The sequence below is a fragment of the Podarcis tiliguerta genome (assembly GCF_965153285.1).
Source record: "Podarcis tiliguerta genome assembly, chromosome: 2".
Lineage (NCBI taxonomy): Eukaryota > Metazoa > Chordata > Lepidosauria > Squamata > Lacertidae > Podarcis > Podarcis tiliguerta.
Genome location: NC_139535.1, coordinates 3226208 through 3232799, shown reverse-complemented (window position 1 = coordinate 3232799; position 6592 = coordinate 3226208).

Below are 6592 nucleotides of genomic sequence, written 5' to 3'. Positions count from 1 at the left end.
AACTCAAACACTGAGATCCTGCTCTGTTCCAGTAACAAGAAGCCGAAAGCACCAGCCTGAAGATGACGAGTGAGACCTCGTCGAAACGTCGCCTAGACACCCCAACTTTTACACGGGAAGACACCCGAGGACACCAAAACATACAGTATATATATATATATATATATATATATATATATATATATATACACACATACACATACACCTATAAATATATATATATATATATACATACATATATATATATATATATATATATATATTTATACCTATACATATACACACACACATTATGTTGGGGGTGTGCATGGATGGCATCAAATGCTCTTGCGGAAAGATGGACCACCCCCAGGATGCCAGCGCTTTGCAAAGGCGTCTCTGGAAGAACTTGACCAGATCTGTAACCTAAGAGCGCTGGTTTACCTGCCTGGCTTGGCGTGTCCTTCCTTAAGTTCATTCTTCCTCTCCCTGACGGGTGTAAGGCATCTGACTGCCGCCTTTTCTCTGCTTTAGTGGGTTTAATATGTTGCACAGGAGCCACCTCCTAGGAGCTCTAGGGGCTTCATACCCCCCCCCTAATAAAATATTTGAGGGGGTTGGGTCCTTCCCCTCAAGTTGATGGGCACTGCCATTCAAATGGGGGGTGTGCACTGCGTCATGTGATCAATTATGCAGGACGCAGATTACCTGGACCCCCACAATATTTTATTCATTGGCACCCCCAATATGTTGTATTATTTTCGGCAACCTGCCTTTCCTGCCACAAGCTGCGGGCGACGTACACACTTCTCCCTCTTCTCCCCAAAACCACCCTGTGACAGGGGCGTTGCATGGGGGTGATGCCAGCGGGGCAGTGGCCCCGGGGCGGATTTTTGAGAGGGCACAAAGCAGGCACTGCCTGCAGACGCCCCCAGTGCAGCCCAGCACTCCTCTCCCATTGGAGGAACCAACCATGGAGTTTGTTTTCTTTAAAAAGATTTATTTTCTTTGCTTTTCATATTTATACATTTCATCAAATTTACAATCATCTTAACATTTCAAAACTTGACTTTCTTCCCTCTCTTTCCGCAGTTCCTTAAATTTATTTTTCGTATCCTCTGCATATCCAAATCGACATAAATTGCTCTTTCATTCATCCACTTTACAAATATACACTTATAATACTGCAGGTTATTACAATAATCCTACAAATGTTCTTATCTGTTTACAGTTTATCCGTAAAAATTCAATAAACCATTTCCATTCTTTTATAAAAAGTTTGTTATCTTGATTTCTTATCCTTCTGGGTATGTTTCACCATTTCTGCATATTCCCTAAGTTTTTGTATCCATTCTTCCTTTGCTGGGACTTCTTTCCATTTTGGGGCAAGTAAAATTCTATACAGTTTCTTCTTCTTCTTTGGCGATCACTCGTAGCCGAGTAAGATTGTCTTCCATAAACACGGTTTTAACAATGAGTTCGTAGGTGACAGTGAGGGAGGCAAAGAACAAAAGACATGGGGGAAGGCCCCCTTAGCGCCCCATAAATTTGAGTGAGGGAAAGGCTCAAAACTGTAGAAGAAAGGTGGAGTAAGGGCTTGGGGATGCTGACAGGAGGTCAGCTGCAATTTAAAGCAACAGTAGGGAGTGTAAGAGAATGGGCTGCTGGGGGGGGGGCAGAGAGAGAGAGAGAGTGAAGTCCTGTGGTGACAATCTGGGTGCTGATGCCGCGACGGAGAGCGAAGCAGCAGCAGCAGCACCCAGGTCCTGGGATCAGAGCCACCAGAGCTGGGAGCAATCCAGGAGCGCTGCTTCCACATCATGGACTGGGCATGGTGAAGAAGGCCAAAGCTGGAGGAGGCCGCCCCCTCCCCACCCCCGAAATAACACCTTTGGCGAAAGAATCCTAGCATGGCTGGCGTGCCCCAAAGAGGAAAGGGGCATAAAGGGGAGGGATGAGCATGAGCATCGGGATGCCAAGCGCAGTGCACTGCTGCCACGTTTCCCCGGGGACATTTAATGAAATCCGGGGACATTTTGGGGACAGATCTGCAAATCCCGGGACTGTCCCTGGGAAACGGGGAAGGTGACAGTGAGGGAGGCAAAGAACAAAAGACATGGGGGAAAGCCCCCTTAGCGCCCCATAAATCAGGTGGGGAAACCCACCTGATTTGGGTGCCGATCTCCCATATCCTCGTCTGACACTCTCACCACTACACCATCCTGCCCTCTTGAAGTCCTTCTGCATTGGGGTAGCTATAAAAATTTAAGTAGGTAAATAAATACAGAGAAAGCAAAATGTCACAGAGATGGATCTGAATTTTCCCCTGCAAAGCATAAATGTGTTTTATTCTGGATTGCTTTATTTCATGTTTTAATGTGTTGCAAGCAGATTTGAGTTTTTTTACTTTAAGATATAAAGTGGTATAGAAATGATTTGTTTTTCTTTTTAAAAAAATGCTTTATTGAACTTAAGGAAAAAACATACATTCCTGTCCATTGTTTACAAAGAAAATAAAATTAAGAGAAACCTATATTTTCTGACAAAGAAAATATTCTTAATATACATCTGATTCCCGTCGTCTCCATACTTCATTTAACCAGTGTGGTGTATTGGTTAAGAACGGTAGTCTCGTAATCTAGGGAACCGGGTTCGTGTCTCCACTCCTCCACATGCAGCTGCTGGGTGACCTTGGGCCAGTCACACTTCTTTGAAGTCTCTCAGCCCCACTCACCTCACAGAGTGTTTGATGTGGGGGAGGAAGGGAAAGGAGAATGCTAGCCACTTTGAGACTTCTTCGGGTAGTGATAAAGGGCGATATCAAATCCAAACTCTTCTTCTTCGCCATTACTGACTTATTGAAAAAACATATCCACTTGTTGTATAATAAAATATTATTTCTCCTGTGTCCTTTTTCTTACTTTAAACAGCTACAGAAGTTATTCAAAGGCTGTGACTGAGTTCAAGCTGCAACAACTGTTCTTAACATATCTTCTTAAAACTTCCCGTTTTGAAAGAAGTACTAGTTTTGAATTATCTTTTATTTTTTCGGTTGCTTGGCTACCTCTGCATATTAGACCAATTCTTGTAACCATTCTAACCTGGAAGGAACTTTTATCACTCTTCCAATTTGTCGCTATTAGGACTCTAGCGGCAACAGTGTCATCCCATCCCATCTAACATTTTTAAAAGTTCTTTATAGATGTCATCCCAGAAAACCTTGATTTTTTTTACATAGCCACCACATATGGAACGTTTTGCCTGTTCCTTCTCCAAATCTCCAAAAATTACTAGAAACATCTCTGAAAGTTTCCATGGGGTCAAATACCAACACTATTGCATGTTTGGGAAATTTCCCCTCAAGGTATAGCACGCTGTTAATTTCAAATTTACTTTCAATAAATTTCCCCACTCTTTTATATCTATGTTATACCGCAAATCCTGGGCTCATTGAATCATGACAGCTTTAACCTCCTCCTTCATGACTTCCCAGTCAAGAAGAAGATGAAGAGCGATCATAGAATCATAGAGTTGGAAGAGACCACAAGGGCCATCGAGTCCAACCCCCTGCCAAGCAGGAAACACCATCAGAGCACTCCTGACATATGGTTGTCAAGCCTCTGCTTAAAGACCTCCAAAGAAGGAGACTCCACCACACTCCTTGGCAGCAAATTCCACTGTCGAACAGCTCTTACTGTCAGGAAGTTCTTCCTAATGTTTAGGTGGAATCTTCTTTCTTGTAGTTTGGATCCATTGCTCCGTGTCCGCTTGTCTGGAGCAGCAGAAAACAACCTTTCTCCCTCCTCTAGGTGACATCCTTTTATATATTTGAACATGGCTATCATATCCCCCCTTAACCTCCTCTTCTCCAGGCTAAACATGCCCAGCTCCCTTAGCCGTTCCTCATAAGGCATCGTTTCCAGGCCTTTGACCATTTTGGTTGCCCTCCTCTGGACACGTTCCAGTTTGTCAGTGTCCTTCTTGAACTGTGGTGCCCAGAACTGGACACAGTACTCCAGGTGAGGTCTGACCAGAGCAGAATACAGTGGCACTATAACTTCCCTTGATCTAGATGCTATACTCCTATTGATGCAGCCCAGAATTGCATTGGCTTTTTTAGCTGCCGCGTCACACTGTTGGCTCATGTCAAGTTTGTGGTCAACCAAGACTCCTAGATCCTTTTCACATGTACTGCTCTCAAGCCAGGTGTCACCCATCTTGTATTTGTGCCTCTCATTTTTTTTGCCCAAGTGCAATACTTTACATTTCTCCCCATTAAAATTCATCTTGTTTGTTTTGGCCCAGTTCTCTAATCTGTCAAGGTCGTTTTGAAGTGTGATCCTGTTCTCTGGGGTGTTAGCCACCGATCCCAGTTTGGTGTCATCTGCAAATTTGATCAGGATGCCCTTGAGTCCATCATCCAATTCGTTGATAAAGATGTTGAATAAGACCGGGCCCAAGACAGAACCCTGTGGCACCCCACTAGTCACTCTTCTCCAGGATGAAGAGGAACCATTGATGAGCACCCTTTGGGTCCGGTCAGTCAGCCAGTTACAAATCCACTGAGTGGTAGCATAGTCAAGACCACATTTTACCAGCTTCTTTACAAGAATATCATGGGGCACCTTGTCAAATGCCTTGCTGAAATCAAGGTAGGCTACATCCACTGCGTTACCTTCATCTACCAGGCTTGTAATTCTGTCAAAAAATGAGATCAGGTTCGTCTGGCATGACTTATTTTTCAGAAATCCATGCTGACTATTGGTGATCACAGCATTCCTTTCTAGGTGCTCACAGATTGTTTGCTTAATGATCTGCTCCAGAATCTTCCCTGGTATTGATGTCAGACTGACTGGGCGGTAATTATTTGGGTCCTCTCTTTTCCCCTTTTTGAAAATAGGGACAACATTTGCCCTCCTCCAGTCTGCCGGGACTTCGCCTGTTCTCCAGGAATTCTCAAAGATGATTGCCAGTGGTTCTGAGATCACATCTGCCAGTTCTTTTAATACTCTTGGATGCAGTTCATCTGGCCCTGGAGACTTGAATACATCTAAACTAGCCAAGTATTCTTGTACTATCTCCTTTGTTATTCTGGGCTGTGTTTTCTCTACTGAATCATTTGCTCCAAATTCTTCAGGTCGGGCATTGTTTTCTTTATCGGAGAAGACTGAGGCAAAGAAGGCATTGAGGAGTTCAGCCCTTTCTGTGTCCCCTGTTTGCATTTCACCATCTTCTCCTCTGAGTGACCCCACTGTTTCTTTGTTCTTCCTTTTGCTACGAACATACCCATAAAAGCCTTTTTTGTTGCTTTTAACCTCTGTAGCAAGCCTCTCAAACGCATCCATTCTTAAGGAAATCAGCCCTGAGTGCTCACTGGAAGGACAGATCGTGAAGCTGAGGCTCCAATACTTTGGCCACCTCATGAGAAGAGAAGACTCACTGGAAAAGACCCTGATGTTGGGAAAGATGGAGGGCACAAGGAGAACGGGACGACAGAGGACGAGATGGTTAGACAGTGTTCTTGCAGCTACAAACATGAATCTGACCAAACTGCGGGTGGCAGTGGAAGACAGAAGTGCCTGGCGTGCTCTGGTCCATGGGGTCACGAAGAGTCGGACACGACTGAACGACTAAACAAAGCAAGCCTGAGTTCATTCTGTGCTTTAGCTTCTCTGACTTTGTGTCTACACGTGCTGGCTATTTGTTTGAATTCCTCTTTGGTGGTTTCCCCCCTTTTCCATTTTTTGTACACATCCTTTTTTAATCTTAACTCAGTTAAAAGTTCTTTAGATAGCCACCCTGGCTTCTTTAGGCACCTTCCATGTTTCCGTCTCATTGGTATTGCCTGAAGTTGTGCTTTTACTATCTCCCTCTTAACAAACTCCCAGCCATCATGAACTCCCTTTCCTTTTAGTATTACTGTCCATGGGATCTCACCCAGCACTTCCCTAAGTTTTATGAAGTCGGCTTTCTTAAAGTCAAGAAATTGAGTCCTAGTATGCTTGGCTGCTGCTTTCCGTTGTATAGTAAACTTCAGAAGAGCATGATCACTTGCGCCTAATGATCCTTCCACTTCTACCCCATTAACCAGGTCATCGACATTGGTTAGGACCAGATCTAAAATGGCTGTTCCTCTTGTTGCTTCTCCCACTTTCTGGACAATGAAGTTGTCTGCAAGGCCAGTGAGGAATCTGTTTGACCTTATGCTCTTGGCTGAGTTTGACAGCCAACAAATATCCGGGTAATTGAAGTCCCCCATTACTACTATCTCCCTTCCTTTTGCATGCTTGGCCATCTGTTCCAGGAAGGCATCATCTATGTCCTCCGTTTGGCTTGGGGATCTATAGTAAACTCCCACAATGAGGTCACTGTTATTCTTCTCTCCCTTAATTTTGACCCAAATGCTCTCACTTTGGCTTTGAGGTTCTAAATCTTGGATCTCTTCACAGGTATACACATCCCTGACATATAACGCCACTCCTCCTCCTTTCTTGTCTGCTCTGTTTCTCTGAAATAGATTGTATCCCTCCATTTTTACATTCCAATCGTGGGACTTATCCCACCAGGTTTCAGTGATGCCTATTATGTCTAATGCCTAAGAGTTTGGACTTTC